The 17815-nt window shown below is 49.5% G+C and overlaps 1 protein-coding gene across 4 annotated transcripts in view; it reads left to right on the forward strand.

The window, feature by feature from the left end:
- Positions 1–17815, forward strand: part of SLC7A1 (solute carrier family 7 member 1) — a 76923-nt gene that overhangs the window by 31010 nt on the left and 28098 nt on the right. For all 4 annotated transcript variants that reach the window (XM_039254574.1, XM_039254565.1, XM_039254590.1 and 1 more), the window contains one exon: positions 5420–5519. The gene's annotated coding sequence lies outside the window, so the exon portion shown is untranslated. The remainder of the gene's footprint in view (positions 1–5419; positions 5520–17815) is intronic.

Below are 17815 nucleotides of genomic sequence, written 5' to 3' on the forward strand. Positions count from 1 at the left end.
AGGTGGGATTAGGATGGGTGTTGGACATTGGAAGAAGAAGTGAGTTAGTCACATTCTCAACTGGATGCTGGAATCCATTCTGCGAGTTTTCCTGGGGAGCCACTGAGCAGCAGTTGCAAAGCCCATGGTCATGGGTAGAGACCCGACCTTAATGATGAGAAGCTGGTAAGCAAGCGTGTGCTGTGCTGCCATGGGGCTGCGGAAGTCAGAGAGAGTGGGTCCAGGAAAGACGTAGGGGAACACGAAGTGTGAGAGTATCCTGGCTTCTGGTACCCCCAGATCTGCCCCTTGAGGGTGTATTGTTTCTGGTAGTAAGGGTCTGATCATTTCTGGGTAGGTCTGAAGCGCAGTGTTAAGGCTGGGAGGCTGAAGGAGAGAAGGGGCCACTCCCTGCTCCTGTGGTTCCCTTAGCAGAATGCAGGCGCAGCTGGGACAGTCCGTTGTTGATGCAGTGCCCACAGTGCCCACGCAGCGCCTCCCCGCGGAGCAGGGCATGAACGTGAGAGTCTCCGAGCACAGTTCTGGGTCCTTTGGTGATGCCGGAGGCCTGACCTGCTGGTTCCGGGGACTCTGCAGGCTCCTTCCTGTACATCGGGCTTTGGTTCCATCCTCCTTGTCTTTCCTGGAGCAGAAAAGTGGTTTCTGTTTAAGTACCAGGCAGCCTCTTAGCCTGTGCTCCCTTTAAACCAACAAAACTTATGCTGAAATTGGAAAACTATTCATGCCAAAGAAAACAGTTAATTATGACCTGCTTTTTTAAACTACAGATGCTCCCCTTTCGGGATTCTGACATTGCACATATCCCCTTGGGAACTGCCTTAGGTTGCTCGGCCATCCCAAAGGAGCTCTGGTCTTGCCAGCGTTCTCGGTTGGAGTCTGCGGACTTAGCAGAAATCCCCTAATCACCTTGAGCTGTGCTCCCTGTTGCTTCGTTCCTTACAGTGCCCGTAACATCTCACCTTGCAGCATGGAGCACATGCTTGTGTAGTTGGAGCTCATCTTCTGATAATTTCATGGAATTGCTTTAGGGGATCAGAAGTGTTCTCCCTCCGGTTAATGTTTCATTCATTCTTATTTTTCAAAGAAGTGTTTCCCATTATAGAATTTAAGAAGCCAGAGATTTTGGTCCAGTAAAGGTCACTGCTGCATCTGTGGTTTCTGAAACTGTTTCTGGCACCCAGGATATGTGTGGCACGAAGGAAGGAATAAAATCGCATTCACGGGCAAAGCAGGTACTTGAGTTGCCAAAGAGCTGGGCATTATGTCTAATAAATGGATAAACATTTTTAGTGGTTCATCGGTGTACTTAATGAAAAGATCGGATTCCCCTGGATGTATCAGTTGCATCAGGGGAAGGATGTTTGCTGGTGTTTTCATGCTATTTTACGTACATGTTTCCTGTCTGTGTGCCAGGTGCCCCCCATTACTCAGAGCCACATGGTGTCAGCCAAACCTTTACAGTGGAGCTTGTCGGGATGGTGTTGAAATGTTGCTTGCTGTGTTTATGACAAGTGAAATTGAATCCTTAAGGTTTGAAGTGTATGTGGCGTTCTCCTTAGTTGGTAAAAAGTGAGTTGTCAAATCTGTAGAAATAGAAAGATCGGTTGGAACATTCTTGGATTAAAGAAAAGCAGTACTAATGAATTTATTTGCTATGCATTCCAATCCCATTAATCCTGAGGAGTTCAGCCTGGATTAATGTATGGCATGCTTTTCTTCAGGACTTCTAAGCTCAGCATTAACTGCTTGTATACCGTGACAGGAAAATGGGAGCAGGGTGGGGGTCCCTGTTCGGCTGCTTCATCATGTCCAAAGAAGCAGGAGAGGACCTTTTGTGATGTGAGCGTCGATCCCGCTTGGCACTGTGAGCTCACTTGTTCGGGCCGCCCGGAAGGCAGTGGTTCTCAAACTGTTTGGACTTAGAACCGCCCTGTGCTCTCACAGACCATTGAGGACTTGAAGGAGCTCCTGCCTTATGTGGGATGTATGTGTTAACTGTTACCATCTGACAAATTTGAATTTAGAACAGCTTCAAATATTTATGTACTAATCCATCTAAAAGTAACAATAAACCATTTTATGTTAATGTAACATTTTTATGAAAAAGAACTAGTTTCTAAATAAAAAATTGAATAGGAGTAGTGTCGTTTTACATATTTACAAATCTCTTTAATGCTCAGCCTAATAGAAGGCAGCTTGATTCTTAGGTCTGATTATGCATCAGTCGATTTTGATGTGCTGTTTTAGTCGAGAAAATAGGGCCTCAGATAGGTACTTGGAAAAGGAGAAGTACTTTAGTAGCCTTTTGGGTAATTATGAGTTTTTTTTTTTTTTTTTTTTTTTTGATACTGCACAAAAAAGTTGGTTGGTTCCATGGTGGAATCTAAAACCATATTGACGGGTTTCCATACTTAAAAATGTGTCTGTTTTGTACTTTTTCAAAAAATTCCATTTTGTGCTTTGAGTCAATCATTTGTCCATGTTTCAGTGAATTACTGTCTTTCCAAATTACGCAGATCTTCCAAACGTCAACAGATTTCATCATGTAATTGTTTTCTAAAAATCACATATGTCGGGGTGGCTCATTTGCTTGAGCATCCAGTTTTGGCTCAGTTCATGACCTCACCACTTGTGAGTTTGAGCCCCACATTGGGCTCTATGCTGACAGCTCAGAGCCTGGAACCTACTTTGGATTCTGCGTCCCTTCTCTCTCTGGCCTTCCCCACTCATACTCTCTCTGTCTCTCTCAAAAATAAACATTAAAAAAAATTTTTAAATAGGGGTGCCTGGGTTGCTCGGTTGGTTAAGCGTCCGACTTCAGCTCAGGTCATGATCTCACGGTTTGTGGGTTTGACCCCACATTGGGCTCTGTGCTGACAGCTCAGAGCCTGGAGCCTGCTTTGAATTCTGTGTCTCCCTATCTCTCTGCCCCTCCCCCGCTCACACGGTCTCTCTCTCTCTCTCAAAAATAAATAAAACAATAAAAAAAATTTAAAAATCACATTTGCTAATGTCACCTCCAGTGTCACCAGAACACTCTTAAGTTTTGGGAATCTTTTGAGTTTTTGGTGAAGGATGCAAGTTTTCCAAAATTCTAATTTTTTTGTTTGAAAGCTCAAATTCTATCGTTGGCAACAAACATTGTTAGTTATTTTCCTTCTAGATTCTGCTCCTTTATTCCAGAGTTTTATTTCTAAGACACAGATCTGATCACAGCTCTTGGGTGTCTCTCCGTTCCCAGAAGAACAAAGTGTAGTTTTCTTGGCTTGGCCACGAGGACCTGGGTGACTTTGCCCCCATCTCCCAGCACTTTGACAGTTTCCAGCCTTCTTTCCAGACCCTGTGCTTGTTCTGCTTTTGTTTTTTCATTGGCTTAAAACAACACACATTTATTGTCTTATGGTTCTGGATGGAGGTCAGGAGTCTGAAATACATGTCACCAGGCTCAAGTCAAGGTGGTGGCAGGGATGTCTTCCTTTCTTAGGACTCTTAGAGGCAATCTAGTTCCTTGTCCTCCCCAGCCTGCCTGCCTTCCTTGGCTCCTGGTCCCCTGACATATTCAAAGCCAGCGGTGGCTGATGGTGTCTTTCTCACATTGCATCCCTCTGACACTGACTCTCCCACCCCCTCTTCCACCTTGTGGGGACCCTCCTGATTACATCAGGCTCTCCTCAGGGAAATCTTTCTATCTCAGGGTTAGCTGATTAGCATCTTTATTCCTCTTGCAACCTTACTTTGTCCTTGTCTTCTCCTGTAAACCTGACTTATTTACAAATTCCTAGAATTGGGATTTGGATGTTTTGGGTGGGGATGGGGGAGTAGGGGAGCGGTATTATTCCAGCTGTCACATTCAAGCCTGTCTGGTTTCACTAATCAGTTCCTACTCTGTATATGTTGGCTAGACTTGTCCTCTAAGGCTTCGTTGCAAAAGCCTTTCCTCAAGTCTCCAGGTAGAGCCAACCACTTTCTCTTCAATCAAGACAGAGACTCACTTATGAGTCACCCCACCTTAGTGCCCTGGTCACAGTAAGGCATCTGTAGGTCAGTCTCCCCTGTGGGCCTGTGACCTCTCTGTCCTTGTGGTACTTGGCATATGATAGAGGAAGAACAATATGCTGTCAATTTTGGGCATTTGGTTATGGACTGTGTTTGAGATGCTGTGGCCCGGATGTTCAGTTTCTTCGGTGTGATGACGGCATGCGGTTCTGTAGGAGATGCCATGCTTAGGAGTTACCAACATACTTAGAGGTCACGTGTCCTGATAGCCATTATAGCTTACTGTCAAATGGTTCACGAGAAAAGTTTCTATAAAGATAAAGCAAATACGGCAAAATGTTAAATGTTGGTAAATGTAGATGAAGGGTATGCAAATGTCCCTTTTATTTTTCTGTAGGTTTGAACACGTTCAAAATAGAAAGCGGCAAAGAACAAAATATTAACGTACAATGAACGTACAAAGGTGCAGGTCGGGATAGAGTAGGATCTCAGTGGTTGGAAATCCGGTTTGCTGCTGTTGAAGTTAAAAAACTCTCTGTGCTGATTAGCATCTTCATGTACATCTTTGGCGTAATGATAATCCGCTCTGGGTTCACATTAGTGCAAATCATATTCAGGAGACTTAATTAAACCTCCCCAGCTCCTGGGTGAGCGCGTGAGCATGTGCAAAGTAGTCATGGTAGGATTGAGGAAGCAGAGAACTTCCTATCAGCAGAGGTGACTGTTGCTGCTTTCAAATGGGGCTCCGGTCATTCGCTCCCATTCCTTCTGGGACTGCAGGCCACTCCACTAGGCTCATCATGACAGTGCACACTCTACGTTTAGAGTACCCTGACCCATCCTGAAGTCGCCGGGGCAGGTGTACACTTGTGCCCGTCCGTCTGTCAGCTGGTCCAGGAGAGTCCATTGCAAAGCCATTCACAGGTGGAGCCTGTTTCCTGAGGGACCGAACTAAGACTTTCTGTCCCTGCTAGTTTCAATTCTTAGTGTGATTGTCGAGGTGGGGAGTGGATTCTCTTCCCTCATGGCTACTAGTAAGGGCCTCAGAGCTTTCACCCATCTACCTTTGTGCCCTGGATTTGTGGAGGGAGTGTGTCTGGTTGATGCTTTGATCTCAGTCTTGTTTGGGATGTGATCAGCCTTGGTGGAGGTCACATGGTAGGAGCTCTGGTTTGGAGGCCGTCTCATCCAGTTTCCTGTCTTGTCCCTTGCTCAGTGGCGTTTCACCGCATGCCTGCTCGGGCACCGTGATGGGACCCTCACCTGCCTGGCCTCTCCTGCTGCCTACCTTTGGTTTCCGTTATAGGGGGTTGTTCTTCCTGATGCTGAGCTGAACAGAATGATCCCTCCCTGTCATAGCCACAGGCATGGAGGTTCTGGGGCCCAAATGGATGGTGCCTAATGTCTCTACTTTGTTTTCTAGGAGCTGGAAGTGCCCATCTCATCCCTCCTGAGACATCTCTGCTCCAGGACCCAGGCGATCCTCGGGTGACAAGGTGACAGGTCCTCACATCCCTTTCCAGGTATCGGGCACTAGAATGTGCTGTCCGTTTAGACCTTCACTTGGCTGTTGACTTTATAAATTAACTGAGAGCGACACCCTGCATCATCATCTTTAAAGCTTATAATACTCTGTACTATATGCTAACTAACTTGGATGTAAATTTAAAAAACTAAATTAAATAGAAATTAAAACAAAAAACCAAAACGAACAAAAAACAACAAAAAAAGCTTATAACACTCTGGCTTTTCAGAGTCCTTAGGAGTTCAGGCCCATCCACTCAGAAAACATGTGTGCCTCTTCACTCTTGTAGGCGTATTAAATCCCTACCTTTCCTAGACACAGAGCTCACACCCTGCACACGCAAGGCTTCCGAATGGAGGCCTGGCTGCCAGGGCAGCTGTGGAGAGCGGGTCTGCCGAAGCCGGGCCCTCACCCCTGGTGTGGATGTGGGGATGCTGCGTGGTGTGCAGCGCTTGGTGACGCCCGCTCTGGGCCGCGGCCCCTGGCCTGTCGGTGCTGGTGTGCAATGCCGTGGCACCAATACATTGCTCTGCGGTGCTGCCTTTAACTCTAGGAGCCTTGGTGCTTCTCAAGGTCAAGGGCTGGCTTCAGTTTCCTTCCTGCTCTCAAGCTTTTCCTTCTGCTCCTATCCCTTTATTCCTCTGCTTTTCTCCCACTCCCTTTACTTAGGGGATTCCTGTAGCTTATTCTTAGGTTCAGGTGCTGCAGTGATCTGCTGTAGGTCAGTGCATTTCAGGGTGGTCCTTGGAGCCCCAGAGTCCTGAGGGGGACAGAGCCCGGCAGGGGGCAGGTCTGGGCTGGCCAGTGGGGGCTGGCCCCCATCTCTCTGTGTAAGAGTGGCTCCACTTTTATTCGGTTCTCATATTTGGGTTTGGCATAAGATGTGGTTTGGGAAGGATGGGTTCTACTATTTAAATACTTGAAAGCTATTACTCCAGTCAGTTTTTGATTAAAGTAACAAGTTCACCGAGTATGGGCACCTTGTTGTTGTTACTATTTTATGCATCACCAAAAGGAGGTAGTTTTTTCAGGTGTGTTTGTTTATAAAAGAACCTCTCATGACTTTTCTCTCTCCGTCTCACATTCTTACTGTCCTTTGGGGCCATTCATATTCTTAATTCCGAATATAGCTGTATTAAGAATGAACACACAGGGGCGCCTGGGGGGCTCAGCCCTTTAAGTGTCCAACTTCGGCTCAGATTGTCATCTCATGGTTTGTGAGTTTGAGTCCCATGTCGCTCTCTGTGCTGACAGCTCAGAGCCTGGAGCCTGCTTCGAGTTCTGTCTCCCTCTCTGTCTGCCCCTCCCCCACTCACACTCTGTCTCTCTGTCTCTCAAAAATGAATAAACATTAAAAAATTTTTAAATGTTGAAAAAAAAATGCACACATATTCAGGATCAGCAGCCCGTGCCATCCTTCTTCAGAGGAACTTTGGGGGGCGGGGGGATATGGCCAGTGACCTTTGCCACAGAGAAGACTCTCTGAGCAGGCGACCTTGAAATAAGAAGGATGAAGCAGGCTTCCCATAGCTCCTGCTGCGTAGCTCATAGGGAGGCTTGCGGCTGGAAGGATACCGTGTGTTTATGATGCTCTTGCAGCCGTGTAAATGTCAGAAACAAAGGTGCAGCGTTACCAGGTGCACTTTCCCAAGAGACAGTAAAACTGGATCCTTGCCAGCAGGGAGGTGGGGGGGGGATATCCTGTGTAGGTGGCCAGAAGCCACTGTGAACCATGACTGTCCTTTTCTTTCCTTCTCTCCTCAGAGCTTGTTTGGTAAGCGTGCTCAGCGTGAATTCATTCTGCATTCCTCCTCTTCCTGCAACAGTCAGCTGGGTCTCTGCTATCTTAACAGACTGTTTTAGAAACTCTTCCTGTTACCTAATACTGGGGCCTGGCACGCAGTGCTGCGTGTTCACATCGGAATGAAAAGTCCCTATCAGATCTGTTTCTCCGGATCAGGATGCTGTGACAGACCGTGTGGGGAAGCCAGCGTTGGTTCTTAGGGCCTGCGGCACAAGTCCTGAACTGCAGCTAAATCTGGGGAATTCACAGCCTCCTGGAAACCGCCATGAGGTTGCCCCTTCTTGAGTGAGGAGATACAGACCAGGTGCCAGGCGGTGACAGAGGTGACGCACCCCCGGAGGTCTGTTGGTCTCTGCCGCACTTGTTTGTGCGCTTTGGTTTATCGTCCCGTCTTCCTGCCCAGAGGGCAGACCGCTTTGTTCCACCTCCTGCTGTTTCATCAGCACCTAGAAGGGGGGGGAAGCCCATAGTAGGCTTAAGGTAAATATTTGTTGAATGGGTAGATGGTTGCTTTAGTCTTTCTTGCAGACAGTGTGTACTCTGAGCACTGGGACGGTGCGTTGCTTATCTTTGTAGCTCCTGTAACTCCTAGAAGAGTGACACAGGGCAGATACGCAAGTCTGTAAAAAATGCAATAATAGTCATTTAGTGCATACCATTCTTCCAGAGGAGGAAATTGCTTTCAGATCATTCATCTTTAACCAAGAAAAAAATAGTTTCAGGTCCAGAAAATGTTAACTCCACCATTAAAACCGAGAAAGAGAAATGTCGGGCTCTGGGTTTTAGCTCCTTGAAGGCTTAAGAGAGAACGAATGCAAACTCCCTCACTGTCTCATGACTGTGTGGACCACGGAGGGGTGCTCTGTCACTGCATAACAGTCACCACAAACGTGGAGGCCCAGAACAACACACATCTGTTGTTTCGTGGTCAGAAGTCAGGGCCCGGCCTGGCTCACGAGGCCGGTCAATGTGTTCACTAGGGGTGGGTTCTCCCCTACAGGCACAGCTGGGGTGGAATGTGCTTCTGTGCTCCCCCGGGTTGTTGGGCAAGTCCATTTCCTCATGATTGTACCACCCGTGGCCCTGGCCTCCCGCCCGCCGACCTGGAGGCCACTGTCACCGCCATATGGGTTTTCCCAACATGGCCACTGGGTTCATTAAGCTGCCAAGGAGACTGACTGCTAGCAAGATGGAGCTGCAGATCATGTAACCCAGGGATGACGTCCGGCACCGTCGCCATGTTCTGCTGGTTGGAGGCAAGTCCTAGTTCCTCCACGTGCTCCAGGGAATACCAGGAGTGGGTCCTGGGGGCACCTTAGAGACTGCCCGCCGCTGATTGCCTTTCCTTGCTCCTTGGGGAGTGGTTCCCATCAGCTCTTCATTTTTGCGGGAAACTGTCTTGCTCCTTTTTTTATTTTTCCCACAGTGCTCCATGCTTTTAAATCTGTTAAAGGATCACTGCTTCACAGGGTCCATTTACTCATCTACCCAGTTGGGGTGTTCTCATGCCCTCACTGTCCCAGCGCGGAGTGCGAGCGTGGATGCCCAGAGCATTATTTGGGGGCATAAGTTGTAAAAGCCTATTTTTAGCCTTTAAAAATTCCTTAAAAGCAACAGAAGCCTGTGCTGTGTCTCCTCAGTCCCTGAAGACGTGGAGTCTAACTGTAGAGCAGTAACCAGAGAAGGGAGGGCTTCAGTTAGCAGCAGGCTGGATGACTGGATGCGGTTGCATTGACAGGCGCTGGGGTGGAATTCAGGCAGCGTTCTGCAGGGACAGCACGGTTATGGTATCGCATGGGAGTCTGGCACTGAAACGCAGCCGGTGACACTGCCTGTGACGGTGGTGCATCTGTGGTCTCCCTGACATGCCCCAAACCCCTGCACACCTAATGCTGCCGTCCAGCTCTCCTGCCCAGCGGAGGTAACTTCGTTTGTCCAACTTTCCGGGCGGCTTCGTCCGCCTCTGGCTCCGGCCTGCCCCTCTGACAGTCCTTCCCCGGCTTTGACTGTTTGGCGCAGCGTTCCGGTATGCACAGAGCCCTGCGGTGCTGGCCGTTTGCCTCCGGTGCCTTGGAGTCCTTTCAGGCCACGAGAAGCACATTCTCGGCTGTGCCGTCAGTGCTGAGACTGTTCTGTTACCCCAAACTAGGGTGTTTCCTCCAAGCATATTCCATAAAAAAATACCTCACGCGAGAAAAGTGTGGCAGGTGATTGTCTGGACCTAAGAGAGGTGAGGTGGCGAACGATACGAGGAGGCGATGCTCTTTCAGCTTTTACCTGCTTTTCTCTGGGGGTGAGTGCCTGAAGTTGTAGCTGCCCGTGAGGTATGGGTATAGGAAGCCATTTCCTGCTTAGGGATTATTTGTGCTTGACGTACACGGCATAGATAATTCCCATGGTAACTCTGGGTGTGCAGAGCATGTGGATTTCAGGGCTCTTTGAGGAAAAACAGGGAGCAAATGGCAGGTAAATGTGAAAGATTATAGCATTTGCTTGCTCAAAAGTGCTTTATTAGTTGGATTAAAATATCATGCTCAAAGGCAGATATAATTGAATTTGCTGCCCAAAGAAAGAAAGAAGGCCGAACCACGAGCAGTGAGCTATCCTGGTGCTATTTCCCGCTCCTGTCTGACCTTTACAGCAAGACAGGATCAAGCCGCCCCATAAATATGTTTCTGATGTCCTTCTTTGGCTTAAAATGTTTATGTCTAAGTGTAAATCCCTCAGCTGGCCGTGCAAGGCTTGTGAGTGGTCTATCCTGCCCTGCCCTCCGCTCCCCCGGCCTCACCTGCGGGGGCTGAGTGTGTCCAGGCGGTTCCACGAGCCTGTGCCTTTCCACCCCTGTGGGCCCGCAGCCCACCCAGCGGTGAGAGACGAACCGTCCTAGTGTGCAGCACACACGCGCGCGTGCCTATGAGTGTCTGTCTTTTGGAGGCTGCCAGCTTCTGAATAGGCTACCTACCACTCCGTTTCTCTTTTAACTGCTCTTTGGGACTCCTGTTTCCTTTTCTGATTTCCGCCTAATTCCCCGTACGTGATACAGACCCAAGTCTGACCCAAGTCTTTATGGGAACGAGACTGGTAAGAGCAATCCAGGTCTGCCTATTACGGATTCCTTGCTCTGGGCTGTGTTTTTGTGTAAACAATGGCTGGATACTGACAGTTTCATATGGTTCAACCTAATCCTACATCAAAGACTATTTAATATGTGGCCCTGGCTAACAGCACTGAGGGGCTGTCCTGGCCCGGGAGGTAGGGGTGATACAGGTTGTAGAAGAATTTCCTCTTTGTTTTCTGGGTTAGCCCTGGATGAATTCCTTTCTTTTCACATTCACTTCTATGGACATTTCCAAATGTGCATAAAGGTAGAGAGAAAGCATAATGAAACCCCATGTACTCAGTTATTCACATTTGTCACATAGCCTCTTGACATGGGTTCGGCTTGTCTTTGGACCCTTATGCCTTCCTCTTTCCCCATGTATTTGTTTGTTGGTTTATTAGAATATTTCCTTCCCCTTAACTCAGAAGCAGTACCACATTTATGGAGAAAATTGTCAAAATGCAGAGTCTAAAAAATGCCTAAAGTCCCCTGTTCAGAAACATCTATTTCAATATCCCTTCTAGACCATTCTTTATAAAAACTCATATTCAGTATGTTATTATTTCTCAGGGTTGCTATACATGCTTTTTTTTTTTTTTTTGATACTTTCTCTCCACTTTTATCAGGATGTAATATCTCCAGCATAAGCTTAATCTGTCTTCTTGGGCCAGTTCTTTAAGTACTTTTCTAAGCCTTGCTGTCTGTATGGTTTCTGGAATGCTCTCTGAAGCCCTGGTTGGGCCCTGCCACCCACATTGCCCCCTTCTCTTCAGTCCCAGATAACGCTCCTTATTCACTTAAAGCAGGTGGGTCTTGGCCAGTGGGTTGGTTCCGTTGATTCACTCCACCATGTGAATAAGTGACTTAATTTTTGCAGAGGAATTGTCATTCAGGAAGAGGGTGTCACTTACCTCTTGTGAATCTTTTATTTGTAGGACCAGGTGACACATTGTCGACAGCGGGGGGAACAGGCATGGTCAGAGTTGAATCCATTTGGCTCCTGGCTGGGAGCAGGGCTTCTGGAATCTGATGACCTAGGCCAAACCCTGTTCTATCACCTGCAGGTTGGGGCTGTGGGCAGTCCGCCTGAACTCCACTCTTCCTCTCACAAGAGGAGGAGCACTTGCCATTGATGGTCTCTGATCCTCTGCCTTGCTGTGGTTCCAGAGGCCAGTTTTCCTTGTGCTTTCTGAAACAGAGGACGTTTCTGGAAGGAGCCCTGGAAAACTCTGTCTTCCGGGATACCTTAGAGGCCGAGAGAATTAAAGAGGCAATGTTGTGGTAGTAAGTCTGTGTTCTGATCTTAGGGGAACTTTTAAGACTTTTCTTTTCCACTTGAGGGCCAGATGTACCACGGTTTTGAAGGCCCAAATGAAGTGCGTAATAGCTCACATAAAGCCGATTTTATGAAATCCCTCACTCCTTAGGACCGGGCTTCTGTTTAGTTCCGGTTAATCAACATGTGCTAGACAGGTACTGGGTCTCCCCCTGGACCTGCCCACAGGGTTTGTAGGTCGCCTGGCTTCAGATTGCAGACCCAGAGCACTTCTGTTACATACTACGGAGGTGAATACGGTTTAAGGCACGTGGCAAAGGAGCTCTGAGCTCCTGAGAGAAATAACGTGTTTTTGTTGTGACGCATTTCTGTACACAGGGCATCTCTTCTGTTAAAGCACAGCCTTCCCTAGTGATGGAAACACCGCCCAGAGACCCGAATACTATCTAATCACATCCTGCTGACTTAAGGAGGAGCATTTCTAGATTGTATCTGGTGTTTGTGAAAACGTACCTAACAGTTCTTCCACTGGCTTCTTGTTTTTTATGTCATTCTTCAAGTTGAGTGAACAGTGCTGAAAAGATTTGAGTCTAGTGAAACAGACTGCGGTGTCTGTGCCTCAGTTCAAGGCAGCTGTAGCACGGGGCCTTTCACTGATGGGGTTGTCTGCTTCTGCTTTGGAGGGGCAGAGACAGCTGACAAACAGATCACAAACCGAGATTTTGAAGAAAGAGATTAGAATGAGGACTTCGTGCCTACTAGCGTGGCAAAAATAGTAGCCCTTTGCATTTGAAGAATGATGGATTTGGCTTTTCAGTGTGTTCGCTAATGCATTGTCTCATCTGACCCTTGTGGGCCGCCTACGATGGTCAGAGAGCAGTACTGTCTCATCGTTAGATGTGGAGACAGAGACCCCCGAATACTGACGTAAAGATATGAATTTGGACTTCAGAAGACCCTAGGCAGAGGCTGTCACAGGTGCTCAAGCTGTCCGCAGTGGAGCGGGAGAGCCGTCCTCAGCTGGGGCGAGAAAGGAGGTGGGGGCTAGAATACACCCCCTGGCAGAAGGTTTCTGTTAGGAAAATGGGAACTGTTTGAAATCTTAGTAGACAGACTATGCTGCTTTGGGTGGATTTTAACCCAGCTGGCAGCTTTGTACATTTATTATATTCATTTATATTAGAGAAACAGAAACATGCCTTTAGCAACTCGAACCATTAACTATTCAGCTAACAAAATCTTCTTTGACAGAGAGACCCTCCTAAGTTATTGATGGTTATGGTGGTGATTACTTACGAGGAAGGTCAGTTTCCTGCTAGCTTCTTACATTTAAGTCAGCTGATGCTTCCCGAGTGTCCGCTGTGGGTGCTCTGCATGTCACGGCGCCGTGAATACCGCATGGTGCCTCCTGTGTGCTGGGGGACGGCAGGGGGTTAGCGTGCAGCCCTTCCGGTGGGACACACAGAGGTTCTCATCTCTGCCAGTCAGCTGTGCCATCCGTGCCCTGCTCCTTAGTGCCCCCTGGCTGGCTGAGAGGCCGCTGCCGTGCTCGTGGTCAGTTTCTCCATCCCCATTTGCCCTGCTCTTTGCCATTTCTACATCAGAAGCTCCCTGAGCAGTGAGCATACGACCCCGTCGTGCCTGGCTGCCTCCCCGCCCTGTGCCCGAAAGGTGTCCTGCCCGGACTGAGCTGGGTCCCCGTGGCCTCCTTCTCCTGGGCCCGTCCCTCTGTTGCTGGGAAGTCAGCACTGAGGCAGAACCCTGCCTTCCTGCCCCCCAACCCCCCGTCTGCCCAACAGCTCTGCTCCACAGACTTAGAGCTTATGGCCATGTGTTGGGCTGTATACATTGCTGTTGATGAGGCTTCTGGCAGCTTTCTGCATTTAGCCCTGTTGAATCAGTGGAAGGAGGTAGGCCTTGGGCGGCAGGGCTCCTGGGGCTTTTTCTAATATGGCCAAGGTGTTAAAGTCACCAAGGTCACGAGGACTGTCGGGCACTGTGCGGTTCTATGATCACATTGGATCTTGTGCCCGCCCGTGCCAGTGGGAAGCCACGTTGGCTGTGGGTTGTGATAGAAAAGCAGAAAGCATCTTTACGACTGAGGCTTCTGATGGAAGCAAGCACACGCGTAGGTGGACCTGCGGACTTTATGCCTCTGCCCTTGCTTGATGAGACCACAGCTCTTTTCCCCGTGAAAGCACAGGTGTCCCACACTCTTCGAAGGTTTACGTTCTGCATACGTTTTGCTATTACGAAGACCTAACCTGGTTTTTGTTAACCGAAAGAAATTGGAGGAGTTTTACTTATACAAAAAAAGACGAAAAGCAAGAACAGCATTCAGCATCTGTTTTGCAGCAAGCTGTTCTCGATGCTGCTCAGATCCAGAGTGCCCAGAGCCATGCGCTTTCCCCAGGAATTGTACCCTGCATCAAGCCACCAGAGCTTTGAACTGTGTCTGCGAGCATCTCTGCTTTATCTCGATCTACTTTGTGCATCTGTTAGCAAGGTGTGTCCTAGGTTGTCAGAAAAGCCTAACAGGTGATGCTTTTGGGTCTGGAATGCTCAACAATTTTTCCGTAAAGATTAATGGTTGTTGTTTCTTTGCTTTAAACCGTTTCACTTACGAAGGGTTCCACAGGAACAGATAGCAGGGGAGAAACCTGAGAGGGCCTTTGAGGTAGACAGTTCTGCCTCCTTCGGGGTCCCATCGCCCTGTGGGCCCAGCTCCCGGAGCCGCCGTGTGGGCTCACCTCCTCTTGGCCCCGACACTGCACTTCCTGGGGTAGGACTGTGGCTTTCTGCATTTCCGTAAACCCTGGCCGGGTGGGGCTCAGGGCATCAAAACAGTGTGAGTGAGTGAGCTTTGGTGGAATTTAGTTAGATCTCCACAGTGTCCCTTGCTGCCTGGGGTCAGATAAATGCAGACCCTGAGGGCTTTGGAAGAATCCAGGTTCTGAAGTCCCCTTTCCCCGAAGGCTGATGGGCCCCTGCTGCCCAGGGAGGACATGTGGGTGTGAGCTGGCCCCCATGGCAAACCCTGACTGTCGTCAGCGTGCTGCTTCACCCTTGACCCCGCACCCGGCCCTGCACTTCTGATTCGGTTCTGCCATCTTCTCACCTCCTTCCGCAGCGCCACGTGCACTTCAGGTCTCCATCGTTAGTGGTCTGCCCGTCCTGTCTACATTCCGATGTTTTTTTTCTTTTAATTTAACTTCTTGCTCCTGGGTCTCCTCACCTCTGGGGGCTGTGGGATCCAACTTTGAGAGCAAGAGCACTTCCTCCAGCGCGGTTGTTTCCCTCCCCGTCTCCCTCCCCCCGCAGCCCCACAGCCCACGCCCCAGAGCGCTCTTTTCTTGGACCTCTTCCGCCGCCTGGTCACAGGTCACGGCTGTGAACAGCCCATTCCCTTCCGTGTTGGACTTGCAGGCACTCTGTGGCCCTCTGGGTGCCTGGGGGCAGCTCACACCCCGCCACGTGGTAGGCCAGCTCCCATGCCGCAGGGAAGCTGAAGCCACTTCATCGGCTGTGTGCCCACCCGTTACTGGTGCCCAATGAGGCCAGCACCTGGCAAAGCCCTGCTTTCTCTAGCCGGCCACAGACGCAGGCCACGGTGTATGTGCTGCTGGCGTGAGAGATGTCACTCTCGGTGGCTCCCCGGGCCTGGGCCATTCTGAAGACCACTTGAAGGAGACGTGAAAGCAGTAACTTAGTGAAGATTTCAGTATTAAGATTTTCTTCAAAGGATGGCATTTATGAACTTAGTATAAAGGCCTACATCTTATCCCTTCTCTCCCTCCTTCGAGCCTTAATTAAATTTGAGACTGAAAAAAAGTCATACATTCACATCTGCCCACCTTTATCGGACCTCTTCAGAACAGTCTTTATATCCACAATCCTGACCCACTGGACCATTTAACTCCTATTCCTACATAGTGATCACCAGAATAAAACTCGGAGTGAGAATTTCTGTGGGAAAGGGCCAGATTTTCTTTGCTTTTATAAAGCAAAGGGGATGCCCTACCTGAGGTAAGTGTTCTTTAATAATATATGAGCAGGGGGTAAGACAGATCTGAGACTCTGCTGTTGCAAGGTTCCTGTCAAAACCTCCAATAAAAGTGTAGGTGTTGACCACTGTACAGACTGCTCCCCACAAGAAAGGATAGCCTGATTTTCAGGGAATGCTTTCCAAGCCTTGGGGCAGCTTCCTGTGTAAGCCCCCACAGCAGGAAGGCCAGGACAGCCGACCACTGCAGGCACTCAAATGGTTAGATTCGTTTGACACAGGTAAGCGTTATTTTATCTCACTGTTGGTTGGATGACGAGCTTTAGGGTCTCAGCACGAACATAAGTGGTGGCATGATGTGTACAGAATCCTGCCAGATGATGCCACTCGGAGAATGTCGTTTTATGCCACTTCTAAGGAGACAGAAAGACTGTTTCTTAAAAATAAGCCCAGGACATGGCGGGTATCTCATTTTCAGCAACCCTGGAAAGTAGAACCTGACTGGAGACTCTTGTCTCCCTGAGCTGTCAGCTCTGGGCCCCCGCAGCGTTTGACTGTCTTTCTTCCCTGAGCTCCGTACCCTTTCTCCAGATAACCAAGCAGTAAGTACTTCCAGTGGTGACCAAGGTCAGATAGAACACGGCACCTCAGCTGTCCCTCAGTGATAAAAACTGAGAAAGAGGAGAAGCAAAGCAAAGCAACCAGGGTAAAACTAGTGGGAGGCTGATGCCCTCTCGGGTCCCTGCGTGCTCCCCACGCAGCGGGTCACAGGGCACTTTGCCCAGGGCCGCCGGGGGCAAGGAACAGCCGAGGGCTGTCCCCAGAGAGAAGGGCCACTGCGTGCCTGTTGAAAAGAAATGAACCGTGTCTGTCTGGTCGTGTTTTGTACTCTCGACAAAGAGTTCTCTTTTCACACTGTGTTTGAAAACCACCGTCTGCATCTACATTTCTACGTGCATAACCTGCCCCCTTTATTTTGAAGACGGTGCTGAGTCCCCCACATGAGGAAGTGAGTTCTTGGTGCGGGTGTTCGGCTGGCAGGTGCGTGCCCGCCCGGCGCGCTGCCCTGCACGTCTTGGTGGCTCACTTTGGCCTGAGGGGGTCACGGGGCTCTCGTTCGCCTTCCGTCCCGAGGAGGCGCAGAAGCGTGTGCCCGTCTTGTGCCAGGCTCCAGCAGCTTTTCCTTCTGCTCCAGACAACACAAACTTTGGGGAAAGGGGTGTGAACCACGGAGACAGAATGTGTCTGAGCCTTCGGAGGAAGGCACGCTCGTCCCAGCCTTCTGGGCCCCTGGGTTACTTCACTCTGCGAGGCCGAGGAAAGAAGGTGCCATTTAATTACACCGTCTTTGCCTCGCGCTGGCTTTTACTGTTCAGGGAGAGAATCCACTTACTAACTCGACTACATCTGGTGGGGGTGGGGGGGGGAGCAGGGAGGCACTCTCTAAATGTCAGCTGCGTTTACCAACCAGCCTGAAGGCCGTGCAGGTGCACACCAGGCAGGACCTTCCGCACCCGCTGCCCGTGAGGCTCCTGTCCCCCTCAGAGGACCCCCCCTGCCAAAAATGATGCCGGGAAGCTATTTTGCAGGCATTCTGCATACCCCCTAGTGCAGACTTTGCTGCTGGCGCTTGTGTTGAAATGGTGCATCTTTAGCTCATTATCCAAGCAGTTATTTCCTAAAAGCTTGGTTCTGATTTACAGTCTGAGTTGAATAAATCCAGCTAAATCCTGTAAGGAGGAAAAAACAAGGCGGGTCCAGGAGGAATGGCACCCTGGGCTCGCTCAGCAGAGCTGCGGCCTTCTCCAGGACCCGAGGCCCCAGCAGGCCACTCAGGGCCTCACCGTGATGATCTGAGAAACCTGCCTGGCCCAGGCATCGCCGCTGCTGTCCCGGCACCTCAGAGGCAGCATGTGGCCTGAAACAGACCGGTGAGCCCTGGTCTCTCTGCCTGCTCTTCCCTCGTTCCCGTCGCCTGCCCTTTTCTGCTTGTCACCCCCTCCTGTATGGGGCTTTCCTGCTCCACAAATAATGTCGTCTTTCCTCATTTCCTCCCCACATCCTCCCTGCCTCACTGCACAATGATGTCATTTCCTTCCCACCTGGAATGC

This window comes from Hyaena hyaena, unplaced genomic scaffold (assembly GCF_003009895.1).
Source record: "Hyaena hyaena isolate Hyena2069 unplaced genomic scaffold, ASM300989v1 scaffold_11, whole genome shotgun sequence".
Classification (NCBI taxonomy): Eukaryota; Metazoa; Chordata; class Mammalia; order Carnivora; family Hyaenidae; genus Hyaena; species Hyaena hyaena.